This window comes from Dipteris shenzhenensis, chromosome 6 (genome assembly GCF_047967505.1).
Source record: "Dipteris shenzhenensis isolate YYH24624 ecotype China chromosome 6, Dip_SZ_1.0, whole genome shotgun sequence".
Classification (NCBI taxonomy): domain Eukaryota; kingdom Viridiplantae; phylum Streptophyta; class Polypodiopsida; order Gleicheniales; family Dipteridaceae; genus Dipteris; species Dipteris shenzhenensis.
The window spans coordinates 5,068,096-5,095,755 of record NC_141601.1 but is presented as its reverse complement, the minus strand read 5'-3'; the positions used below and the strand labels follow the sequence as shown (position 1 = coordinate 5,095,755).

Sequence of the window (27,660 nt, the reverse complement as noted above, 5' to 3'; positions counted from 1 at the left end):
GCGGGCGGCAGACTGGCAAGGCGGGGCGACGGGGATGGGCGACTTTGGACTGGGTTCGGATAGCAAGTCGAGCTGTTCATCATGTTAGGCGTGGGATTTAGGCGGAGAGGAGTGTGGCAACACACGAGCGTCGACGGCGCACGAGCATGGCAACGAGGCGTGTCTGGACTATCGAATACGTCGAGGGTGTTTGCTTGCAGCTGGGCATACGATTACGCAACGGCTAGGCAACGAAGTCGATGGGTTGACCCTCACTTCGCATAGCCATCGCTTCCCTTCATCCCCTCTCCTTGATTCTTCCTTGTCCTCTCATCGCCTCAGCCACTCTCACAATCTTCTGGCCGAAGTGTGACGATCAAGATGCCTCACTGCTCCTTCTGCACTGTGGCAAACTATGAATATGGATTCTTCAGGGACTTTTACTCGTCGTTGCAGCTCAGTCGTAGGAAAACAAGGCTGGACGCTGCTAATTGTTGTCCGATGTTGATGGGTTGAAGCACCCGATGGCTATGTTGCTGTAATTTGGAATGAAAGTGAGGGGGAAGCAAAGGCCAGTGTCAAAGCTCTTATACCAAAGCAACAAAGGGAAAAGGGCAGATTTGGTGAAGGGCCAAAGATGGCAGAAAGGGGAAGAGGGTAGGGGGGAGGAAGGAGGAGAGAGAGAGATAGGAGGGAAGAAGGGGGAAGATATTGGGGGGGGAGAGAGAGAGAGAGAGAGAGTGTGTGTGTGTGTGAGTAGGAGAGTAGGGGGAGAGAGTGAGTAGGCACGTAGGAGAGTAGGAAAGGAGCTGGGTAGGGTAAGATTCGAGTCAATCGATGGCACAATGAGTGGTAGGGGGTTGACTTATGTACTCCCCAACCTTAGCCCCCAATCGGGGTGTGCCCAGCTAGTGTGAGGCTAGGGTAGATGAGCGAGGGCCTTTGTTGTGGGTATGCACGCCCCCCGTGAGAGTAGGACTGGTGGCTTTCTAGTGCCTCTTGCTGGTCCATGCATTGCCACGTTGGCCATGGAGGATCCCATGAGGGGTGTGGATATGTGAGGGCATGTAAGCCCTGTCGTGCTGCCACGGGTCAGCCCTCATAGGCGCCTGTTATGGGCCCTAGATGAGGGCTCTGGAGCAGGGGTTCTGTGGGCAGACCTAGAGCTGGGTTGGCCCACCTTTGCTGGTCGGCCCTACAGCAACCAGTACCAGTACCAGACCAAAGGAGAGTACCTAGCACCTGTGGCCTGGGAGCAACAGTTTCAGGTTTTCAGTGATTGTGCTGAGGAGTTTTGTGCCAAGAGGGGGCCTCTTCAACAGTACCTGTGGTGTTCTTCAGCGATGGAGTATCACATGATGGATTCCTGCAGTTGTTCCTGCAGCACACCCAGTTCCCTGGCGTCTCTATTCCATCCAGGAGCTGAGAGGGGGTGTTGGAGGTCTAGTACTGGTACTATACATCATCCGGTACAACAATCCAACTGATATTGCCACCGATGCACGTTATACTTGCCTGCATGGGCACCTATATCACAGAGCTAGATAGCCTCCTCTCAAGTCCAAACTCATACACTGCTGCCAGATGGATGAACTTCAGTGCTCCAATGACAATGGGCATACAACAACTCACAAGGATCAATCAACTGTGTCTGGATTCCTGCACTCGCAATCTGCTAACCCATTCAGCAACATCACACAAAAGCTGCAGCAGAACACTAGGAGACCCCCTTTGGATCTGCCAGGTAATAACGTCCAGCCAAAAGACATACTGGTAACATACAGCCACATGCCTCAGCAAGAACAACTCATCGTGGCTCGCGGTCCTTCCTGAAAGCCTGTGTAACCAGCCTTCAACCATTTAAAGGGCAATAATCTTCGTCTATCAAACATAAACCTCTTAAATAGCCACAATGCAAGCTTTAGTCACTTCAACCACTTTACAATACTCGAAAACAAACTTCAATAACAACAATGGGGAGGCTAGAATGCCCCTGCTCAGTGAAACAGTACACAATGTACCCACTAGCCCCAAATGCCTTGGTGCCCCTTTCAGTACTTCTGAATGGAAATGCTTTACACCAGGGGTTCACCCTTGCACTGTTCTTCTCTGCAAATCCTCTATCTGTCTTCTGGGCATCTAATCCAAGTGCACCACTAGAATACCGGTAGCAAGGCAATCTTAGGCATCCACTTCTGAACTGACCCAATTGAAAGGCATTCAGGCATCCAATCCACTAGCAAACTGTGCTCAAAGCAGCCTCAAGGCTATCACATGCATCCACACTGTCCTTAAGCCTTTTCCCAGGAACACCCTTGCCTCTGGGTGCTTGCTAGAACCTGAGAGAAACTAGAAAGGACTACAAAAACACCACACATGCACTTCAAAATGCTTCAAAGCAAGAAATGCAAACAGATGGAAGTCCATATCCAAATACCCGTTGTCCGTGGCAGAGGGGCCAGCTCTATTCCCCGCGCCTATCAGGTGACTTCCAGCTTCAGGGAGATGAGAGTAAAAGCAAATAGAAGGTGGAAGGACCGTAGTACCTCATCTTCAGCTTTTTACACTTTGTCTTGCCTTTCATCTTCCTGAGTCGGGCTTTCTAGAAACGCAGCAACACCTAATCACCCTCTTTCACAAGTAACTCGCGTCGGTGCTTATCTCCTGCCCGTTTGTGCTTCTCCTGGCTTTTCTAAAGGGCTGTTTTGACCTTCTAGTATGCAACATCCAAACTTTCCGCAAATCTATCCGCTTCCAAAATCTTCTCTTTCGTGTGCAAAATGGGAGATACCTTCCGTTCTCCTGTCGCAATGTCAAAGGGTGCTTTCCCTGTGGATGAGTGTATAGTGTTGTTGTACGCAAACTCAACAAGTGGCAAAAATTGCTTCCAAAATCTTCTCTTTCGTGTGCGGAATGGGAGATACCTTCCGTTCTCCTATCGCAATGTCAAAGGGTGCTTTCCCTATGGATGAGTGTATAGTGTTGTGTTAGAATTTACCCAACAGAGGGTACACGTAGCGGAAGACTTATAGTAATGCCCAGGAGCTCACACAGTGTGCGGTGTGGGTGTGGAATCACAGACTTCTTTACTTATGTGCATACAATAGGTGTGCACACTCATCAATAGACAATGAACCAATCGGATAGAGAAACCACCAAATAATATATTTCCGTCCACAACTATGGACACAATACAAAAGAGACAGATCCAGAGTCCCACCAATGGTGTGGTCCTTTGATCTTACCACAAAAGTCCTCCTCCTATCTGCTGGCTATCTCTAGACTAGAGTCCACGTGCTCCACCTCGAGCGTGAGTAGACTTTCTGTCTAGAATGATCTTCTCCACCTTGCTGTCTGGAAACCAGTCTAGGTGGGCAGCTTCCTGCAAGCTAAGTCTGCAGCACAAGGCACTTCCTTCTCCTCCTGACTGTAGGCCCAAAGAAAGCCCTGCTGCTGCTCTTTCTGCTGATGGAATTGCTGCTCCAGATGATGCTCAAATGAGGCCTGAATGGCCCCCTTATATAGCCCTCAAGGGCCTGGCCAGCCAACCAACTCAGTCTGTACAAAAACCGACTGAGTCTGTACAAAAAACCGACCCAGTCTGCTTGGGAAAAACTGCCCTTAAAGGGCTCACAATTCAAGCCTTTTATGGCCCAAACTTCCAGGGTTTTTGGCCCTCCATTCAAAGCAAATATGCAGCCTATAAAAGGCCTTCCACCTCCCCACTTCCAGTCACATTCCTTGCTGCAGATCTGAGCCTGCACTCCCTGCCATGTCTGCGCCTCTGCAAACAGTGCGCCTCCATGTCCTAGATCCTCCGCAATCTGTCCCAGACTGTCTTGCTTCTGCTCCGTACTTTCCTGGCCCTGTGTCCTGCCCTTAACAGTCCTAGATGTGCTGCCCACATACCAGCCATGATGCTGTCTATGTGACAGCCCCTTCTCTCTTTTTCTGTTGGGTTATGCCCTAGGTCTCCCTCCCCCATGCTCTCCTCATATGGGGGCTTACAGATGGGGAGGTGACCTTTCCAACACCCCCTCTCACCGACACATCTCAGCCCAATGCCAACCCGTCAATGAAGATGCTCCAGTAACTCCCTGGTCGTAGACCTCTGGAACCTTTCGGTGTCGAAATCTTTTCCTGGCTTTGCATCCAGTGGCTCCTGCTCCACCACGTCCGGTTCCGCTTCTGCACACCATCCTGGTACACAGGTCCATCTCTGGTAGCACCTCCTGGTACCACCTCCTTCAGTCGCATTCCCGCCTCTGAACTCGAGCAACCCAGCCGTCACGATCTTCCAGTCGTCCCCCTCATAATGAGTGAACAACCTGGAGTCTTCCAGGCACCATGCTCTAAGGGTCTGTTTCAACCCGTCCTTCCTTTGGCAAGGTCTGTAACCAATGAATTTATCCAGATAACCTGGACCACGAACTCTCGCTGAGTTCTCCAGCAGGTATTCTTCTGGCTTCAGTACTCTTTGTCCACCACCTTCTAGCAATCTGTGTCCGAGATTTGAAGAAGCACCAAAACTTCCCCTTCTGCCTTCGAAGAAGGCCAATTCCTTTCAATCTCTTATCACCTGAGACAAATGAAGAGCAGAATCTCCCCACAGCATGCTATAAAGATTCAAATGCAGAATATCAAATACATACCAAACTATTGTACTGCCTGAATGTTCGCTCTGAAAGCAAACCCTGTACCTCAATGAGGCACCTGCCAAGATCCTGTGTAATCCTATACTGTCCCCTTCTGAAGTCCAGCATCCATCTGACCATGAGACCCCAGGGCTTTCCATGGAATCCACCCTCGTGTCAGTGTCAACAGCTACACACCTGGAAGGTTCCAAGCACTCCATACTGTCCTTCACCTTCACAAAGGCATCTGACTCCTCGTCGACCCAACTCTCTATGTCAGACATCCTTACTGTGATTTCGGGATCAACATACTTGACCTCGGTAACACTCGGTGATGTCACCAGGAACAATTCTTCGATTACCACATTAGCTTTGGCCTTTCCCTCTGAATCTGGGTCAGACTCCTGTTTGTTGTTCAGATCCGCCTTTTTCTTTTTGCAGTCCTTTGCAAAATGTCCAGGCGTATCACAATAGAAACACTTCTTCTTGTGCTTCCTCTTCGAAGTCCCCTCGTCGTCAAAGTCATCTTTATTGGACTTGCCACTGTTAGGCTTGCCCTTTCCCTTACCTGCGGAATCCTTCACCAGCATCGCCTTGTCGTCTTTGTCCCCGTTGTAGAGCTTCTCCCGAGCTTCCTTCTGTAGCAGTAAGGGACACAACTCCTCAAATGTCAGAGGTTTGCTCCTCTGTCCTGCTGTCACAGCTGTAACAAAGCTCTTCAAACTCCGAGGCAATCTCCTCAGTACCATCAAGGCCAGATGGCATGAGTCTGTCTTCTGACCAATCGCTGCTAACTGATCCCGCACCACCTTGACCTTCGTCAGATGATCATGCACCGTATCGCCTTCTTCCATATCAAGATTGTAGAGTTGATGCTGAAGAAGCACGATCCGGGAGGTATTATCTATCTCGTACAGATCCTTCAGGGTGGCCCCCGCCTCTACTGACGTCTCGGCCAACTGGATATGCGGAAGAACAGAGTCCGCCGTAGTCCCTATTATTATTGCCAGGGCATGGGCATCTCTTTCTTCCCAAGCTTCAAGCTCTTCTCTGTCTACTGCCATGAGTACCTTCCCTTTACTGTCCACCATGTCTGCCGGCTTCGACTCCTCTCCCGTGGTCAACTTCCACAACTTCCGAGCCACTAAATGCCTCCGAATCTTCACTTTCCAGATCGGGTAATTAGTCCCGTCCAGGTTCTCGGACTCTCCAAAGTTAGGAATAGTGAAAGAGAGAAAACTGGAGGAAAAGGAAGGGATAGCAGGGGCTGAAGAGGCTGTCGACATCTCTGCTGTATATACCACACAGCAAAATCAACCAAACTCAAATGCAGTAACCCAGAACTCTGAACGCACCTGACTGAACCTGAGTCACCCTCCTTCTCGCAAGGGCACAATCCTCCAGTCGTGGAAGTCGATTCCCTAGAGCTTCTGAATCAGGGTCGTCCTTCAGCAAGGTCCCTGCCTTCAGGCTCCCACACCTGTGAGCCTCCTACTTGGGCTCTGATACCATGTTAGAATTTACCCAACAGAGGGTACACGTAGCGGAAGACTTATAGTAATGCCCAGGAGCTCACACAGTGTGCGGTGTGGGTGTGGAATCACAGACTTCTTTACTTATGTGCATACAATAGGTGTGCAGACTCATCAATAGACAATGAACCAATCAGATAGAGAAACCACCAAATAATATATTTCCGTCCACAACTATGGACACAATACAAAGAGACAGATCCAAAGTCCCACCAATGGTGTGGTCCTCTGATCTTACCACAAAAGTCCTCCTATCTGCTGGCTATCTCTAGACTAGAGTCCACGTGCTCCACCTCAAGCGTGAGTAGACTTTCCGTCTAGAATGATCTTCTCCACCTTGCTGTCTGGAAACCAGTCTAGGTGGGCAGCTTCCTGCAAGCTAAGTCTGCAGCACAAGGCACTTCTTTCTCCTCCTGACTGTAGGCCCAAAGAAAGCCCTGCTGCTGCTCTTTCTGCTGATGGAATTGCTGCTCCAGATGATGCTCAAATGAGGCCTGAATGGCCCCCTTATATAGCCCTCAAGGGCCTGGCCAGCCAACCGACTGAGTCTGTACAAAAAACCAACCCAGTCTGCTTGGGAAAAACTGCCCTTAAAGGGCTCACAATTCAAGCCTTTTATGGCCCAAACTTCCAGGGTTTTTGGCCCTCCATTCAAGGCAAATATGCAGCCTATAAAAGGCCTGCCACCTCCCCACTGCCAGTCACATTCCTTGCTGCAGATCTGAGCCTGCACTCCCTGCCATGTCTGCGCCTCTGCAAACAGTGCACCTCCATGTCCTAGATCCTCCGCAATCTGTCCCAACTGTCTTGCTTCTGCTCTGTACTTTCCTGGCCCTGTGTCCTGCCCTTAACAGTCCTAGATGTGCTTCCCACATACCAGCCATGATGCTGTCTATGTGCCAGCCCCTTTCTCTCTTTTTCTGTTGGGTTCTGCCCTAGGTCTCCCTCCCCCATGCTCTCCTCGTATGGGGGCTTACAGATGGGGAGGTGACCTTTCCAACATGTTGTTGTACGCAAACTCAACAAGTGGCAAAAATTGCTCCCATTTCAATTGCTGATCCGAAACGTAGCACTTGAGAAGATCAAGGACAGTGGAGTTGGCATCAACACCCAAAAGATAATGCTTCCAGGGCGAAAGAGCATGTATGACAGCCAACATCTCTCTCATAGATGCCAAATTTCATTTCAGCATCCTGGAGCACTCGCGTATGCCACCACTCTACCATCCTGCATAAGTACCCCGCCTACGTTGTTCCCACATGCATCTGCTTGGACAACGAAAGGCTTGTGAAGATCAGGGAGTATGATAAAAGATTAGAGCAGAGCTTCTCTTTCAGATTATCAGAAGCTGCAATTTCCAACAGAGGGTACACGCAGCGGAAGACTTATAGTAATGCCCAGGAGCTCACAGAGTGTGTGTGTGGGGTGTGGAATCACAAACTTCTTTACTTATGTGCATTCAATAGGTGTGCAGACTCATCAATAGACAATGAACCAGCCAGATAGAAAAACCATCAAAATATATATTTCCGTCCAAAACTATGGACACAATACAAAAGAGATAGATCCAGAGTCCCACCAATGGTGTGGTCCTCTGACCTTACCACAAGGTCCTTCTCCTATCTGCTGGCTATCTCTAGACTCGAGCCCACGTGCTCCACCTCGAGCTTCTGTAGACTTTCCGTCGAGTGTGTTCTTCTCCACCTTACCGCCTGTGAATCAGCCTAGGTGGGCAGCCCCTGCCAAGCTTTGTCTGCAGCACACAGGTCCCTGTTCCACTGCTCCAACCTGCTTGTGAATGGCTGCTCCAGAAGGTATGATGATCACAACACCTTGCTGCCCTAGAGGACAGCCAAGGTCCCAGCCCTTAGGGAACTCAGTCTGCAGCACTCCTTCAACTCTCCTTTACCTCCAAGATGAGGCCAAAGGGAATGCCTTCAGGCTGCTCCACTTTCTGCTGGATGTTGGATATCAAATGAGGCCACAAGCCTCTCCTTTTATAGGCCCTAAGGCCTGCTGAGAAAACCGACCAGCCAGCCCTAAATGGGCCGACTGGCTGGTCTGTTTGGGCGGACCAGTCTGCCCCAAAACAGCCCTATAAGGGCTCACAAAACTAGGGCCCTTTGGCCCACACTTCTAGGGCTTTTGGCCCTCCAATCAAGGCAAGGTCCCAGCCCTTTATAAGGGCCCTAGCCAGGCCCTTTTGGGCTGCTGCTAGGCTTCCCTTTGCTGCTGCTGGAGACCCTATTGCAGGCTGTACTCCTGCCCATAGCCTCTGCCATCTGCCCCATATCTTTCTTCATGCAGGCGCCTTCCTCCTTCCTGCTGCAGCATCCTTGCCTCTTGCCAGGCCTTCACCAGCCCCATACAGCCACGTATGCATACCGTATCCTTCCGTACTGCTGCGCCGTTTGTCCTTGCTGGAAATCCCTGCACAATCAGGCTGCTGCAGGTCCCTGATGTCCACGTGTCTGCCCTGTACATCAGGAGCTCCACGACTTGCCAGGTACCCTTCTTGCTTTGTGTGAGGTGCTGCTCATGTGGCAGTCCCCCTCCCTCTCTCTTCTCTGGGCATCTTCTGCCCTAGGTCTCCCTCCCCCACGCTCTCCTCATTTGGGGGCTTACAGATGGGGAGGTGACCATCCCAACACCCCCTCTCACCGACACATCCAGGCCCAATGCCAACACGTCGATGAAGATGCTCCGGTAACTCCCTGGTCGTAGTCCTCTGGAACTTTTCGGTGTCGAAATCTTTTCCTGGCTTTTCATCCAGTGGCTCCTGCTCCACCAGGTCCGGTTCCGCTTCCGTACACCATCCTGGTACACAGGTCCATCTCTGGTAGCACCTCCTGGCACCACCTCCTTCAGTCACGTTCCCCCGCCTTCGAACTCGAGCAACCCAGCCTCTACGATCTTCCAGCTGTCCCCCTCATAATGAGTGAACAACATGGAGTCTTCTAGGCACCATGCTCTGAGGGTCTATTTCAACCCGTCCTTCCTTTGGCAAGGTCTGCAACAAAAGTACATCTCCAGATCACCTGGACTACGAACGTTAAACGCACCTGACTAAACCTGAGTCACCCTCCTTCTCGCAAGGGCACAATCCTCCAGTCGTGGAAGTCGATTCCCTAGAGCTTCTGAATCAGGGTCGTCCTTCAGCAAGGTCCCTGCCTTCAGGCTCCCACACCTGTGAGCCTCCTACTTGGGCTCTAATACCATGCTAGAGAATAGGAGGGAATGAATCACTCAGACCTCCACCCAAGATCTCTCCAATTCTTCCACACACTCAACTCAAATAGATGATCACAGAGGCAATAAACACTCACTCAGAGATAACTTAACCGGAGAGAGAAAGAGTATATTCATCCACCGGAAGGTGGGCAGAAACTGGCTCCAAGGGAGCAATACAAAACTCAGCGAAGAGCTGGGGAAAACTGATGGAACTCTCTCTCACAAACTGAACCAGCTTTGAGTGCACAGCACAGCCTTGGAAGGAGGCTTTCAGTCTTGCACTCGATGCTGGAATGACTAAAGGAGTGGGCCTTTTATAGGCACTGCCCAAGCCCTTTGGGTTGACCGACCAGCAGTGTCGGTACCCTGTCTGGTGGCCGATTAGATGGTCGGTGGCCCTGGTTGGGCCGACTTGGCCTGCCACAGGCCCCTATTTAAGGGTGCCCTGTGCAGCCAGTCTATGCAACTGCAGGCGCCTCCAAGTGAGGCCCAAGGCCCCTTGTTTCTCTGCTGCAGGCAGCAACCAGCCCGTGTGCTGCTTGCCTACGATGTCAGCCTGAGTCTCCCTCCCCCACGCTCTCCTCATTTGGGGGCTTACAGATGGGGAGGTGACCATTCCAACAGATCAAAGAGTATGATAACAGGATTAGAGCAGAGCTTCTCTTTCAGATTATCAAAAGCTGCAATTTCTTTGGAACCCCATCTAAAGGTAACCTCTTTCTTCTGTAAGGCATGTAAAGGAGACGCAATCTCTGCAAAATACCAGATGAACCTCCTGTAGTGGGAGCACAAGCCCAGAAAGCTGCGTACTTCGTGGATGTTCTTTAGGTACGGCCAATTTCTGATGGCCTCTACCTTGACTGGGTCCATCCTGACTCCATCCTTTGAAACAAAATGCCCAAGAAAGTGGATCTCAAGCATGAAAAAATCACTTTTCTTGACATTGACAAGCAATTTATGCTTCTGAAGTTCCTCAAAAACAATTGCCACGTGCTTCTTAAGTTCAACCTCGTCCTGAGAGAACACAATGGTGTCATCAAAGAAGGTGCCAACAAAGGCTTGGTGTTCTCTAAAAATCATGTCCATCATTCTATTGAAGGTGGCAAGTGCATCCGTTACTTCCCTAGTGGCACAACATATGTATTCCTTACCCAAATGGCATGACAAGAAACTCATACAAACCAAATGTGGTACAAAATTATGTTTTGTGCATGTCCTCTGGCTGAATTCTGATCTGATGATAACCACTCTTCAGATCAATGTAGCTGAACATTCCAGACCCCTGTAACCTATCCAAAATATCATCAATTCTGGGTATAGGGATATGTTCTTAATTGTAATTTTATTGAGGGCTGGGTAGTCAATGCATATCTTCCAGGATCCATCCTTCTTCTGGACCAAAAGCATGAGTGAGCAGTAGGGACCCTGAATCAGCCCCTTCTCCAACAGGTCCTTGACCTGGTTCATAATTTCCTCTTGCTGGCTGCACTAACCCTGTAAGCAGGTCTATTAGGTGGGCTGCTACCAGGTCCACGTAGCTCTGAATATGCATCCTCAGCTATCCTATCACTGGAGTAACTGATTGGTTGAGCCCCGGACAAGCCATATCCGCATCACACAAAGGCCCATCTCTTCTGCCCATATTCCCAACTTTCCAGCCAGCTCTGGAGAAATAAAGTTGGCCTTGGCTCCCAGATCAAAAAACATCAGAGCTGTTTGATCTCTTATCTTGCCCCATGCCAGGCAACTCTCTGTAGCGTCTGTATTCTGAACAGCCCTGATCAGGTCTGACAAAAGACCAGCAGTGTGCTTGGGCTTCTTATTCTTACGATCAGTCCTCTTCTCCTCCTTGTGCTCACCCTGCTCAGTAGGAGGGAACTTTCTCTTCTTGTGCGGGCACTCAAAAGCCCTCTGGCCCTCCTCCTTGCAAATATAACACTTGTTGGCACCATAAAGAATCGGTTTTTCCTCATTTGACATACGGGTACGAGATAGTACTCGTCTCTGTCCTGCAACAAATTTTTCCTTCATAGGTTGCGAGAACTTTCTGAACTTCTTAGGAGATTCCGTCTTGCTGCCCTTTGCCTTCAATGTCTACTGTTGGCTACCCCTCTGAACCCAGAATCTTTTCCCTGCATGAGTGCATAAACGATAATAGCATTCTCAATCAACTGCAGTAGTCCCGAATCTCCTTGGGCAGCCCGCAGCAATATCCTTCAATCTGCTCGGACAGCGGTACATGTTTGTAAGAATTCACTAGCAGACTTCCCAAAACTTCTTATTGTAGTCTTCCAAATTTCTGCAACTCGATGCATCTTACTTATACCAAGCAGTCATGATATCTACCTCAAACGTGGTAGTTAACCATGTGGCAGAAAACACCTGTTTGAATTCAACCCATGTGGTCGGTGCTCTACCCTGCAAAAATAAGTTGGTCCACCATTGGAGCGCATTGCCCTTCAAAAAGGTGGCTGCCTTCCGAACTTTGGAAGACTCCGTAAAATGTCCACCTGAGTACACGGCATCAAACTGCTGCACAAATGTCAAAGTCTTCAATCTGTCATGCATCCCATTGAAGGTTTCAAATTTTATGGCTGCCCCTCCCTCCTTGTAATCTTCAACTTGCCTTTAGGGGTGAGATTATCATAAACGGGGGGCTTTATTGCTCCCGCATTTTGAGCAATTCCACCCGTACCCATGGTGGGGTTAAACATTCCGGGTACCACTCCCTGCATCTGTGGCATATTACAAGTATTGCCAATCATCCCAGGCATTCTTCTCTACATCCCAAGTTGCATACCTATGCTTGAGTACGTCATATTGGCATTTGCAAGGGGCATTCCACCCATCATTTGCTGCTGGAAATTCTGCATTCTGGGCTGCATGTTGCCCATAAAGCTGTCTCGCATTCCAGACCCTTCCGTGGGCGGTCCCACCATTGCATGAAAAACTGATCCCCCTCCGAAGTATCCTGGATGCATCCCGGGCTGAGGGAGGACTTGCTGTCCTTGATTCACTGAATGAAAGTTATTGGCATTACCCGCTACAGGGGTGATTGTGGGCATCTCTAATGGCTGTCCACTGAAGGATACATGCCTATGAAGCTTCTTATGCTGCTTCTATTTCTTCTGGGCTGTCTTTTTGCTTCCAGGGGGAGCAACAATAGTAGGAGGAGCTTGCATAATCTCCATGAAAGCATGTTGCAACTATGACAGGGCTCCCGCTACAGTTTGCATTCGCAGCTGAAAAATGGCATTGGGATCAAGCTCCTCTGCCTCATCTACCTCAGCCTATGAGTCCTCAATGGCATGCTCAGAAGAAACACACTGTGCCCCACTGTCCTGCTCCTCATCACCCCGGTTGATGCTATGCTCCTCCTCAAAACTCTCTAATGATGTCTGCCTCTTGCCCTTCCTCCTAAGAGATGGTCAACAACCTCTCACGGTATGACATGCTTGCTGAGATTGATGGCTGTAGCAACAATTGCAATGAGGGTGTCCTTCACCCAACACTACTAGAGCTCACCTCTATAGAAAGATGATGACGTTTCTGGCAATGGAACCACTGTAGCCGGCCTTCATCAATCTAAAGGGCAGTAATCTTCGTCTACTCAGACATAAACCTCATAAATAGCCACAATGCAAGCTTCAGTCACTTCAACCACTTTACAATACTCAAAAACAAACTTCAATAACAACAATGGAGAGGCTAGAATGCCCCTGCTCAATGAAAACAATACACAATGCACCCACTGGCCCCAAATGCCTTGGCACCCCTTTTGGTATTTATTTAATACTTCTGAATGGAAATGCTTTACACCAAGGGTTCACCCCTGCGCTGCTCTTCTCTGCAAATCCTCTATCTATCTTCTGGGCATCTAATCCACGTGCACCACTAGAATACCAGTAGCAAGGCAGTCTTAGGCATCCACTTCTGAACTGACCCAACTGAAAGGCATTCAGGCATCCAATCCTCTAGCAAATTGTACTCAAAGCAGCCTCAAGGCTATCACATGCATCCGCACTGTCTTTAAGCCTTTTCCCAAGAACACCCTTGCCTCTGGGTGCTTGCTAGAACCTGAGAGAAACTATAAAGGACTGCAAAACACCACACATGCACTGCAAAATGCTTCAAAGCAAGAAATGCAAACAAATGGAAGTCCAAATCCAAATACCCGCTGTCCATGGCAAAGGGGCGAGCTCTATTCCTCGCGCCTATCCCCTGTGAGGCTCCCAGCAGGGTGCAAGTGACTTCCAGCTTCAGGGAGATGAGAGTAAAAGCAGATAGAAGGCAGAAGGAGGGCAGAAAAAGAGCTGTAGGACAAAAAGCTGCCAAATCTGGCCCGAAGTCTCTACTCCGAGATCTGTGCCAAGAAACCCGTGTCAGAAGAGTGCCCTCAAACTCCACGCCCTGAAATGCCCCGTACAGCTGCTTGGAAGAGAGCGCTCGCAGTCCGTACAGCTGTACGAACTGTCCATACAACCTGCACGACCGCTGTACAGCTGTCTCGGGGCTCGAGCCTACAGCCTCGGACTGTGTGCAACAGCGAAAAAGGGGGAGGAGCCAGCCAAACCATAAAAAGTGCACACAACAGCAAAAAGTGCAGGAGAAAAGCTGAGCCTGACGTTGAAATCTGTGGGAGCTTCTGCTAGGCCTAAAATGCTCCCGGAGGATGCAAGGAGAGAGGTGGTAGGTGGGAGAAGGGCATGCTCCTACATGCATGACACTTGGCCCTTCATTAAAGCTTTAACCCACCTGACCAAGGACAACTTTGGTTGTCCTTGGGCCCAACTTTTAGACCCCTATCTAGTACCTATGCCTTGCCCCTAGGACCTAGTGGTGCACCTAGACTTTGTCCCTAGTAACTTCTAGGAAGTGTGCACTTCCTCTAGCCAATCCCTCACGACCAAACCATTAGTACACTTAACCATGGTTAACCTCGAGTTAAGCGTGAGTTGAGTTACAAAGATACTTTACATCACTTCTCACGTCCCCATGAGACCCTGCCTCAATCAATGACTCCCTTCCCCTTGCACCTGATTGGCACGTCACGATGCCACAAACAAGCAAGCAATCCTCCATCTCGATCTGGAAAGCTTGCTGGCAACGCCTACCTCGTGCTACTAGAAGGCTGGAGTATATGTCGTCGCAACAGTAACACTATTAGCCAGCGGGTTAATGGGCCCCTCACCATTCATTTGGGGACACTACCACCAATAATGACCTTTCTGGCCACAACGGTTACATGTACGGGATGCCTTGAGTGCTTCTCGTTCCTCAGCTGTCAAATGCTTTCTGCCTTTCTGCTTAGCTAAAGTCTCAGGCTGACTCTCATAGGTACTTTCTACAAAGCGCTCCTCTTGAAAAAACCTTCATCAAGACCATTTCCTCTCAGGTCAACTCATTCATCCTTCCACTTGTGATCAAGGACAAATAGAAGGCCCCATACTGAGAGGATAACTGGGACAATAGAGTTATGGCCATGTCCTCGAATGATATCTACTTCCCTGCTTGGGAGATCTCCTCCTGAAGTTCTTGTAACTTGTTGATGTGGTCCCACATCGATAAAGACTTCTTGGGATCCAACGACCGCATCTAGACTTCCAACAAAACCCTCTTCATGGGAGAGGTACGATTATACATGGACGCCAAATGCTCCCATATACTCTTGGCCACTATCATGTGCTTCACATGATTAATCACCTTGGAGTACAGTTAAGAAAAATAAATGATCTTACCCTTGCATTGACGAGGTCCCAAAGCTGAGACAAGGTCTCGACAACCTTCTGTCCCAGGAAGCCAAGGTCTTTCGCAAGGGGATCTAGTCTGGCAACACCTATCAAGATGATCAGATCATATGATTGTAACACAGACTCCATCATCACCCGCCAGACTCCGTAGTTGAGCCTATCCAACTGTCAGTCAACAGGGAACGTGGGCAACACTGGGATTTAGGTCTTATTCTCTGCCATCTCAGACAGAGTTGCCAATGTCAGAGTGAAGAGAAACCTGAACTGAAAAAGAAGGTGAATGGGATTGACAAGAACAAAGGGTTGAAGAAAGGAGAGGGCTGGAGAAGAGGATGAAGGGTTGACAACCCAATGTACCTTCACTCCTCATTACGCGTCCCTTGGGAACACCTCCTCTCTAATCTGAGAACACCATTCAAAGTCACCCTTTGTTGGACACCCGAACTGTCCATTCCTTGCACATGCTCCTCCTCAAAAACACCTCCAAACAGCACCCTAAACCTCTTCTTTGTGTGCTGGCTCAACAGTCCCTCCACTCCTCAGGTCTCAAGCCAACCATGGCTTTGATACCATGTGTGAGAAGTGCAGTGGAATGAACGGAAGAGTGAGAGAGAGAGCCAACCTCACACACACACACACAACAAAAAAGGAGAGAGAGATGAGAGAAACTGCAAGTGATCTCAGGCCCAAAACCCCACAGCCTGCTGGGGAAAACCTCTACTGAAATGGACTGCCAGGGAGCTCACAAGACTGCTCCACAAGGCTCCAAGGTGAGATGCAAAACAAGGAGAACGGGGGCCCTATATCGACAGCCCCCCCTCCCTAGTCGGCTGATGTAGAAGGGGCCGACCCCCTGCTGTAGGGCTGACCAGCAAAGGTGGGCCGACCCCCTGCTGTAGGGCCGACCACAGCCCTATAAAGGGGAGGCTCACCCTCAGCCTATGGGGGGCTGCAACCAGCCAAGGTGGCCGACCTGCACCCCTGGTCCACAGCCCTCATCTAGGGCCCATAACAGGCGCCTATAAGGGCTGACCTGTGGCAGCACGACAGGGCTGACAGGATTTTCACAGTGTGGTTGATAAGTATCAGCACATTTGTCGATGTATGAGTTGTTGGTCTCACGTGCAATATCAGTGTTTTGTAGGTGCTAATGGGAACACTACTTTGGATGTGGGAAGCCTTCCAAACAATGACCTTCTTTTGCTAGTAACTAGATATAGTGACGTTCTTGCATCAGATACTACGCTTTGAAGATCCAAGATCCCCAGTTGGCCCTTGAGCCTTCTAATAGGTCTGATATGAGGGGGACTTACATCAGTATGTTAGAAAACACAGAGACGAAGTGTCACATGCACATGCACTAGAGTCATCAAGTGCATTATATACAGCATCATGTAATGCACTTGATGACGAACTTAGTGTGTCACAATTCACCCTAGTGCAAGGCTGCATGTGACACGGATTAGGTACTAAAGCTGTACATAATGCACTTGATGATGAACTTAGTGTGTCACAATGCACCCTAGTGCAGGGGTGCATGTGACACGGAGGTTGCTTGCTGTAGCCCAAAAAACACAGTGCTTAATTCAAATCTCACTCCTGCTGCTTTTGTGCACACAAAAGAATGTACATAGCGATAGACACAGACACAGTTATTGAACCATGAACAGTAGAGTAAAAACAGTAAAATAGATTGCTCCAATGAATGGACAAAACCTCATAAAAATTGTTCTTAGTGTGCCACCATCTAGCAGATGTGGTGCTGCTTAGATGTGGACCCCTGGCACCACAAAACTGTTCACCTCCTCCTAGCAGCTCCAAACCTGTCAGCCTCTGTACTCATATAGAGCTTTAATAGGCTGAGTATGCCCTTCCTACAAGCCTCCTTGCTGCTCCAAGGGACAGCCAATGGTAAGGCACTGTCGTGTTCCCTTCCCTGACCTCCTTGCTGCTCCTCTTCCTGATGAAGACCTGCAGGCTCCTCACTGGATTCCTGGACCTTCGTGCTGCCGGAGCTGCAGCCTAAATGTAAGGCATAGGTCGGCCAGTCTGTCACAGGGTCTTTGGGTCCCCTATTTTTGAGGCTCTAACTTTAGGCTCTCACCACTTCACAGAGCCTGAGGTTCAGACAACAGCAGGCCTTACAAGGGCAGCCAACAACTGCAAGTCGTCAGTCTGCAGAAACAGGTGGGCAGCAGGCCCGTCGGCCTGCCACACGTCAAGTGGTGTCCACATGAGAGTCTGCATGCTGCCCATGTGGCAGCTCTGCCTTATCCCTCAGGTCTGCCCTCCTGGCAGCCTTGGCGGCTCATGGGTTGGGAGATAACCCCTAAACTCCCAACACCCTCCTCTGTTCCAAGCATTTGCACTCGCACTAGGCCCCTTCTTCTTCAATAGTGATTTCATCTAGAGGCTATTCGGCTCAAATCTTGCCTGTATGTTGAACCCACATGTATCTAGAGGCCAAAATCATCATGGTCTGCATGCTGTCCCTTACACCATCTATGAGTTGATTTCCAGAGACCAAAAGACCCTCTCTTTGCAATGATTTTGCTTCATCTTCCTTGTTCAAGATTCGGACTAGCTCCTAGACACCACCACGCGGTAAATATGGTGATTAGTCTATATCCATTCAAACCACTGACAAAGCCCAAGCTGTCTTGCACATATGGAGTGAAGATTCATCACTTGGAGATCTCTAGAATCAATTGCGATCTGGGTCCTGGGAAGATGCCATCTGAAAATTACTTTTCTGGAATTTTCTTCATGCAGAACGCGTTTGGTAAATGGTTGACTGTTTCTAGCATTTAAAGTTGATTATTTTGTTTTATACTTGTGTTTGGAGAGCTTAAAAAAGGCTGATTGCTATACCTTCATAAGATTATAATATATCCGGTCTTTCAAATTAATTATTTTATAAAGCAAGTGAAAGAATAAAGGAAAGATAAGAGTTTGTAAGTATCTTTTAAAAAATTATGAGTAAATAAGAAAAAATACCTTAGTAAGCAAAGCTACACTTAACGAGGCTAGATGACTCCAATTCCTTGAGGTTTATCACTTCATGCTGAATTCTTGGCATCAGAGACGTTTTATGGAGATCTTGTACCCCCTGAACTTGTGTGGTGCCAAAGTGTGATGCTTTTGGCAAAGGACCTTCATTATGTACGTTATTGGACTCCTATTTTAAGGAGAGATCACAGAGTATTATAACTCATCAGCCACTATATGTTTATAGGTTTTCTAGACTGGGTTCTATCCGAATGCTGAATGTACTATCATATTTTAAGCCAAGTATCACTGAAGAAAGAAATATGCCAGGAGTTGATTCCTAGTAGAGGGTGGTCCTTATTCAGACCCATGCGGTGTCACTTTTGTATTTGTTCAGTTTATCCCAAAACGCTACCTCTATACGTTCCCTAATATTTAAATTCGACTTTTGATTACATACTCTATAGAAATCACGCTTCCATGTAACCCTACCTCTATATGTTCCCTGAGTATTTAATTTCAAGTTTTCATTACATACTCTCTAGAAATCACGCTTTCATGCAAGAGCTCGCACAAAAAACGCACATGCATGATCTGTAATATGGGCACAAAGTAATAATATAAATGAGAGAAATATGGTGTCCATGGAAGATGCAGACCTGTCAGAAGAACTGCCCTTTGAGAGCCTGTATTAGATGCTGGCCCTGCTCGCCCAATTTCTGCCCATGTGGCATGCCAAATCCACAGCCACGTATTAGCATGTGAAGTGTTGCAGTTGAGGCCAGTTCAAACCTTATATTGGAAATTTACAAGTTCTCAAGAGCACGAGAACATACTATGAGTGAGGAGATTATGGCTCAGAGTCATTAGGACACCTCAAAAGCAAAAGTTTAGACTGAGGCTGACGACATTGACAAAGAGGATATTGCATCAGAGGCATCCTCACATCCTAGGAACTTTCCCTTGAATTATAGGAGTGGTGGTCACCAACGACAACCTAAGATTGATATACACGAAGGTAGGCAAGCCGCAAACGGCATGGATAACTCTGTAAGTGAGTAGTTACTGTACCTAGAATTTCAATGTTCACTGTCTACGTCTTGGCTAATATGATATATGATACCATAAACAATTTTAACGTCACGAGTCATATAACATTTGAAGTCATTCAAAGTCAATTCAAGTCAAGACTCAATACATTTTAAAATGATACGTCATTTTCGTCACATGGATTCAGAGTATATGGACATTCTTTAGGAGGATGGGGCAGTGATCCTTTGTGATTGCACTGTGATAGCCCGGAACCAACCTGTTGCTTCATGCTCAACTGAAGCTCATGTAGGCTTTAGTATCATTTCAATAGGGAGCTAATGTTCAAGACGAGCAAGTTCAGGTTGTCTACTCCCCAACTGCAGAGAAAGCCTCCGATGCTTTCATGAAGGGTCTTCTTAGAGTTGATGGAGCACCTCACAAGATGGGTGGGTGTAGACCCTACAATATGGCGTAATTGAGAGGTGATGTTAGACATAGGCAATGCCCTATCTGTGAGCCCCCAATGAGGTGGACAAGGCAATGTACTAGGGTTGGAGGGAGGATCACATGCCCAGTTTTGACCATGCTTCCAATACCCATACCTGCGGAAAAAGTCCTGAACAAGCTTTGAGAAAGACAAAACTATAAGAAACCCTTTTTATGCTTCTTAAAACTTAGTAATGCATCAAAATATAAGAAAAGACGGAAGTTTGAGTACATGCACTAGATGAACCTATTATTGAATCATCCTTGTTTGTACCCTTCGAACTCCTCTCTAAAAAGAGGCTAATTTGTATGCGTGCAAGCAAGCAACAATCCCTGACACTTGAAGGGCGAAGAAGGTCTGCACGTCCAAAGACAGACACAGAGCCAGCAAGGCTCAAGCAGATGAACAAGAAGCTGACGCCCCCAGTGAACATAGCATGCAAAGCGAGGGCTCTTCCAGAAGATTTTAGATCCCATTCATATGAAAAGTCTTCGTTATTGATCAATTTAAGCGCTGAGAGGGAACCGCTTAAGGTTGGCGCCAAAAAATGTCTTGGAATCGTTATTGATCACCACTCATCAAATACCAGAGACTGATTACGCAACAGATCAAAACGGTAACTCGTTCTGGACAAATAGTTCCCGTAGAATTGTGAGAGCTTGCTGGGCAAGTACACGGAAAAAGGAGGAAGATTGTGTTGGTCGAAAAATTGATAATCGTTATTGACCTGTTCGATTCATGATTGATTCGTTTTTTAAGTTATCAAAACTGGAAATTTCATCATTTGTACAGTCTTATGTGATGAATCTGCTTTCGCACAGAATTAAACTGCAACAATCAACGTGACATTCGAGCATTTTAAAGGATCGATTGCGCAAGCGAAAATCAAGCTGAATGCGGGGGGGGGGGGGGGGGGGAAGCGTCACCGTTATCCCCTCTCAGCGTCCATGACATGCCTCAGATCGAGGAGAAACGAGAAAAGCCGCTGAGGAAAGAGATCCAATGGGCCGAGGAATGCGATCGATGAGCAATGAGATTGAAAAGACTATGAGAGGAAGGGGAGTGGACTATTAGGTCAAAACGAGGAGGGAGGTGCAAGGTTCAACGGCGGCAACAGGAAAGAAACAAAATAGGAAAGAGCAGCAAACTGAGCGCGCGCGCGCGCGAGAGAGAGAGAGAGACGAAAGGTGTGGGAAGAGGCAATAAATGAGTTGAGAGAGACAGCTCCACAACGTGTGTTAGCGACGACATTGCGTCGCCAAATGTAGCGGCCTTCATGCATTGTCTTATTAGCTGGGCTTCGCTGGAGCCGCTATTTTGGCGGTGCTCGCTAGTTTTTGGCGAGTGAGGCTATCTTGGGAGGAAACTTGGAGGTATTGTACATCACATTTATATGGAGTTGTTGTTAAGAAGTTGCCGGCATGTCAGCCCTAGGGACTGTGCCTCGTAAATGAATACTTGCCCGTATTTCTCGTGTCCGATAAGGGCCTTCCTTTTCCATAGTACATACGTCATGACGCATCAATGCACGAGTCACCCTATTGGGGCTTCCCACGATGAATAGAGGGGGGCCCTGTTTGAAAAAATTCAATTAGAGCATGGTAAGAGGAGCTCCCCGCGGTGTTGAGAATGCTGAAACTGTAGCATTTGGATGCTACACTGGCTTTGCTATAGGCACGTCCCCCTGAAGGCTTGTGAGGTTGAAGACTACCGTAATGATGGCGTGTCAAGGATTTTGCAAGTTCTCTCAGCCAACAGAAAGGCCATCCAAGTCTCTGGACCAATCAAAGCACCTGGGCATTGCAATGCTAGGCTAGCAAAGCTTGAAATGGGGTTGTTGGGCTAGCATTGCAAAGCTGAAAGAAAGCCAGCTCTGGCAGCCCAACAGTCATGGGGCTGTGCAATCTGGCTGCCAATAGGGCTGTCCCAGCCCTACTAGCCTGCGCGAGGAGGTCCTCTAATAGAGCAAGAGAGATGGGGGGAAGGGGAAAAGGGGGGGAGGGATAATCAGCCATGTGTCCCTTCTGGACTTCTCTGGCATCAACTTGCTCAACGATAAAACACCCACAAATTTTGCATACGCCATCGCAAACCAACGTCGTGCCCAACTAGAAGGCCTTGTGATCAGACGGACTCATGGCTATGGAGCCAGTAGGCCTGGCGATCAAACGGCCATATAGGGTAGAGAAGCCGCAAGGAGCGGAGGGGGCAATTAGCGGCAAATGTCTGAGATTCATTCGCTAGGTTGATTGCGGGCAGGAGATGGGAGGCGAGGGATGTCGAGCAGGGTGAGGAGGGTGATGTCCAGCACCTTCGAGGGTCAGGGATGTCCGCCAAGAAATCCATCACTCCCTAAAGATATTCCGCAGTGTTTTCGGCTAGAAGAGCTTAAATTTCAAGCATGAGGTTTTGAGCTCCTAATCGACACACCTAATGCTTGTAAGGAAGAATGAAGCGACAGTTGCTTGTTGAGCGGAGGGAGTGAGAGAAGGGGAAGGGGACATTCACTTATGGTTATCATAATGCAAGTTGTGGATTGAAACTTGTTTCAGTTTTCGTGGAGGGCTAAAGAGGGTCCTGGGAGGTTGACAAAGGAGGAAGGGAGGGAGTAGTCAACAGAGAGGGAGAGGGATTTGGCTGTTAAACTGCAAGATTTTGAAGATTTCTTTGGTGAGGCCACATTTGGATTGGTTAATAGAGTTTACGAAAAAATGGGTGTTGAAGAAGTAATTCCAGTTTAGACGTTGACAGCCCAGATAGGCATCTTCCTTGCATAGATCAACCTCTTTAAACGAGAGGTTGCAAATGAAAGCAAGCGATCGGATAGAGAAAGGTGCTAAGAAACTAAGGTTGTCTAGTCAATGGAATGAACTTTCATTTCAATATGTCTATGGGGGAGAAGAGGCACACAAGAAGCAAAGTTTTTTAGTTCTTTGTTGTCAAGAGGTTTATGAGGCTCTAAGAGAGATTGGGAGAGGGTTCCAAAGAAGGCTTTATCTTCAAGGGATATGAAATCAAGGTTGATGAAGTTGTGAAAGTTGTTATTGGAAAGGGCTAGAGCAGCGGGGACAGAGGGGAAAAGCACCATTGAGAATGAGGATTTGTGAGGCTAGGAATGATAGAATGATACTCATTTAAAGTATCAATACCATTGAGATCTATGACAACAAGGTTGGAGGCACCTCTTTGAAGTCTAGCAAGGGTACCATCATTTTCGCTACAAGAGAACTTTAGAAGTTTAATCTAGTCTCATTAAGAGAGAGAGTTTTGATAAGTAACGGAGAAATTTTAGTAAGGGCTTCAAGGTCATGACTTTTAATAAAGGCAAAGAACTCAGTTTGTTGAAAACAAGAAAGTACTTCATGGGAGTCAGGAGCGGGCTAGACTCTATACTACTGCTTGGCAGTGTGAGCCATGAGCAATTTGCCATTTTAGTTGGTTAATACCTATTAAAATAAGCCGCCTTGTTTTGTTCAAAAAAAACTTACCTCACTTGCACAATCAATTCGATAAGTGGGCCTAGAAAATAGCCTTGGCATACTGGGCCTAGGAAATAGTCTAATCGACATCCATATCACATGCCATAATGCAAAGATCTTTTTGACATCCATGCCTCCTTCCTCGCTACTCGATCTATTGCATGTACAAGGAGTAGCCCCCCCCCCCCCCCCCTCCCCCGAGTCATCCAACTTGAGACAGCTCCAAAAAGCTTTTGGCATCCAGTAAATGCAACGGTGTGTACTCCAACTTGAGACAGCTCCAAAAAGCTTTTGGCATCCAATAAATGCAACGGTGTGTACTCGTATGGAAAGCTCACCCTTCAGATTGCATCAATGTCAAGCAAGCGAATTGTTGGGTTTCGATTACTTCACATTATAGGAGAGAGCGCGTCCATAAGCTAGGCTTCTTTTCTGTTTTCTTGGATTGCACTTGCATCCCGCCTAGCTTGCATTCTTCTTGCAAGTGGGCCTTCTTTGGTTTTCCTTGCACTCCTTTGGTAGCAGAGCGTTAGTGGTTGTTCCTTGGGGAGCAAAATCTTGACAATGATCTCTTGGTCTAGCTAGGGGAGCTCCCATCATAGCATCCTCAATTCCCAAAGTTGTTTAAATTTGCCTCTGCCCCTTAGACAAGTAGTAGCAGTGCAAGATACAGCAGTGGTAGGACAGGTCGTCATGGGTCTAACACCCTCAAGGAGACAGATTCAGGAGTGGCTGTAGGCTAGTTTAGCATTAAATGGTAGTCGTATTCAAGAGGTTACTATCTATGGCAAGGGTCTCTTTCTCCTCTAGCTAAGCTATCCAGCCACTTCACAAGCCCTCATGGAGCAGAGTTCGATCCTCCTGGGTCCACAATTGGTCTACCTTATCCCATTGTACCATGGTTTCATAGTGGAGGATATGGATATGACAAATCATGTCCCTCGTTTCTTGGGACTCCCAATGGAGTACAAGTCCATTATTCCTTCTATAGGAGAGCCTTCGGCACTGTGTTGGAGTCCCCTCCGATTACAGCAGCTTTAGCTGTAGTCGATGATGGGATTCCTAGGCTCAAGATAGTTGTTTCCCTTTCGGAGATGATTCTTCTAGAGACCTTGGATGGAGGATCACTTTGGCAAAGGGTGGAGATCTCTGGACTCCTAGGACAGTGCTTATGGTGCAGAGTCCAAACAAGTGGGGCACCTATCTCGAGATCATCCAAGAGGGCAGGTGCCACCTCCTCCCTCCTACACATGTTCATTAGGGTCAGCAACGTGAGCCATAAGAGGAAAGGGCCCAATGGCCTTCTAGGTAGCCCCATCAGGAGTCACAGACTCTGTGGGTGATGCCCTCTAAAGGCAAGTGGATCCCAATGAAAGGAAAGAAGAAGCTGAGCAAGTGAACTTGGAAGAATCGGAGATGCAGAGCCACACGCGAGGTGAAGAGCAATCAACAGACCCGTCGACAAATCACCCCCCCTAGGCAGAAGGGACTCCCGCTCCAATGGTGGACCCATCAAGCACCGAGCAAGTTTCCTCAGGGAAACCCTCTCAAGAACTGGAGGAGAAGCAGTAGTACCAGCAAGCCTCGATACAAAAATGGGCAGCCTCTTCTTCTTCGGTGGAGCCGTCACCTCCCTATCTCCCCATCCTTCGGATCCTTCTCCTCTCCCCCTCCCCCTCCTCTTCCCTCTTGTGGTTCCCCAGATCCACCTGCCACACCCCCTCCCCTCCTTCCTCATTCCCTCGGGAGGTCACCCTTATTACCCACCCCCCCCCCACCCCTATCCCCTACTCCACCGTCCATAGTTGAGGTATCCACCCCCTCCTCTCGAGCCCCTCCTACCCTCCATTGGGCAATGGCAAGGGGTTGGCTTCTACTTTAGCCTCCCCCTCGAAGAAGGGGAGCCCACCCTTAGAGGACTATGACCTCTCGATAGGAATCAAAGGTTAGCATGTCCCCTTCTTAGGTTTTGGACCCGATGCTTCGACCTGGATGGCTCCTATTAAGGGAGTTTTGGTAGTTCGAGCCGTAGAACTATCTTGCCATTCCGAATTCTTATCCCATGCCGCTTGAGCTGACAATTGTCATTCTACAACCACGTAAGGGGGGTCCCTTCAGCATGATCAAATCCCATACCCACCCTTTTTGAGGCATTGAGTTTGCCTCCATAGGGGAGGAGAAGTGGCTGCCATATATATTTGATGATATGATAGAGGAGTAGTTGTCTTGTATGATGAACGAGTGGATGGGGCCTTGCGGTTTGGACTTGTGTCTTGCTTATGAATCAACAGCTTTCTTCCAACTTGGTTTCATTCCAAAGAGACACTGGGGTGATTGACCTACCACCTGAGACAAAGACTAACTGATGCAATAGCATTGGTCACTATAGCAGAGTGCAGAGGCGTTTGGGCTGATTTTTCATTCATGATGCGGTGGCACTCTGGTCCATAGGGCATAGACACGGACTACTCCCCCTTCGATGCCCCGTTAAAATTGCTGAAGTCCCATTTCCTAAAAGAAGCTCCCAAACATAGGCGACTTCTGTTCTCTTCGACATCTTCACCATGAGCTCTATAGACACTGATGAGTTGAAATGTGCATGGCCTTCACGATCATGTACATAGACAACCCCATCGAGAGTTGCAGAGAGTAGTGGGAGGAAGGTCAGTTGACCTCCTCTTGGTCTAGGAGCACGTGTTCTCAGGGCTGATATTGCACGCTGCCACCACCTTCTCCTAAATTTGGGGCCTAAGGCCTAGTCCCCGTCAGTAGTGGGGAGGAATGGAGGGGTTTGTATTTCAGCTTCGCAAGCAGTGGCCTTTGAGGTATTTGACCAGGGGGAGCTAATTGCAATCAAGGCAATGTGGATGGGCCTTCGTATAGGGGGGCTCAAGATAGGGGTCCTGAATGTCTATGCAGCAACATCATGCAGTCAGCATCGACCAACCTTTTGGAGACACTTGACAAAGTGCCTCCCAGATGTTGACTCATGGATTGTTAAAGGAGACCTCAACAACCTTGAGTTCATGGAGGATAAACAAGGGGGGACCTCTTTCTCTGAGATGCTAGAAGTAGAGAGAAGCACGTGGGAGTAGTTTGTTTTAGCAATCTTTGGCAGAGACCCTTGGCAGGAGGTGGAGTTTACTAGGACTCCAGGCGGCCTACTTTTTTTTTGGGCAAAGGAGGCATGATGGGTTGCTAGAGCACCTAGATCGGTTCTATGTGGGAGACTGGGTGCTACACAGAGGGGGCTCCACTAGCATATTAGTGGGCACCACAATGTCTGATCATACTTTACCTCGAGTAGTCCCACTCGGATCTCCCCCAAAAGGGAATTTGTGTTCCAAACAACTTGCTCCAAGAGGAAGAGGTCCAACATTCCATAGCTGCGATCTGGCAGGAGTCTAGCAGCACAGCCAAAGGGAGGCTCCCCTGGCAGGATGGGTAGCTTGGGTAGCAGAGGCCATCCAGAGGAGTAGCACAGAGTTATAATCCAAGCACTTAAGAGAAGGCGTTCCCTGTAGGGAGAGGGAGATTGGCAGGATGGGCAGATTGGGTAGTAGAGGCGATCCAGATGAGCAGCATAGAGCTATAATCCAAGCACTTAGGAGGAGGTGTGCCCTGCAAGGAGGAGGAGAGAGATTTAAGGAGGGGTTTGTCCTTGATAGAGCACCTCAGAGAGCAGGAGCCTGGCTCGCAGTGGCTCAACGAGTGATGTTAGTCCACGAGGTCGATATTGCAAGAGTTGGAGGCATGGAGAGCCAAGTTCTCGTGCCATTCCTCCCGCTCTAGATGTGTGCAACAAAGAGATAGGATGACTCGTCAGTTCTTTAGGTCACTAGACCCCGCTCAATAGGGTCATTGCAACAGTGGTTGCTTAGGGATGCATAAGGACATATATGTATAGACCCCCCACGAGATTTGAACATGAATTTCTACAGTCAATTGTTCCAAATAGATGAGGAGTCCCCAATGTCTCTGGTGGTTAGGAAGGCACTGTGGAAGCAGGTTCTAGTGGTGGTGGTCTCTCCAAGCCTAAGCAGATTCCTAGGGGCCCTCATAGAAGAGGAGATCTAGGAAGCCCTCAGACCCCCCAGAAGTGCCCCGAGGAGGATAGTTTGGCCCCAATTTCCTTTTGTTTCTTTTTGGAGTGTATCCACACTCCGCTTTGGCAGGCCTAGCAGGAGATTTTTGACATAGGTTCCCTCATGTAGTCCATGAGTCGCGGCTGGATTTGCTTACTCCCAAAAGGGGGGGACAAGCCAGACATTTGGCATTGCAGACCAATCACCCTACTAGACACCGCTTACAAGATCATGGCCAAGGTCATGAGTTTGAGGCTGAGGCCCCACTTTCCAGATATCATACATGACACATAGATAGGTTTTGTTCACGAACGCAGTATCTTGGATAGCATTTTCACTTTTTGGGAGGTAGTGGATTGGGCCCATGAGGAGGCGCAACCTCTCGTCATCCTTCTCTTGGACCTTGAGAAGGCTTACAACAGGATGGAGTGGTCTTTTGTGGAGGGAACTATGAGGAGGTTAC

At 48.5% G+C, this 27,660-nt stretch overlaps 1 protein-coding gene across 2 annotated transcripts in view; it reads right to left on the bottom strand.

Annotated features, from left to right (window-relative positions):
* Window positions 1-20,806, bottom strand: part of LOC147900677 (calcineurin B-like protein 3) — a 132,791-nt gene extending 111,985 nt beyond the window's left edge. Inside the window, exons 1-2 of one of the 2 annotated variants that reach the window (XM_087376255.1) lie at window positions 20,560-20,806; window positions 18,774-18,833 (exon numbers count right to left, since the gene is read on the bottom strand). The gene's annotated coding sequence lies outside the window, so the exon portion shown is untranslated. The remainder of the gene's footprint in view (window positions 1-18,773; window positions 18,834-20,559) is intronic. The other variant, XM_087376254.1, reaches the window with a different exon arrangement.
* Window positions 20,807-27,660: the final 6,854 nt, after the last annotated feature.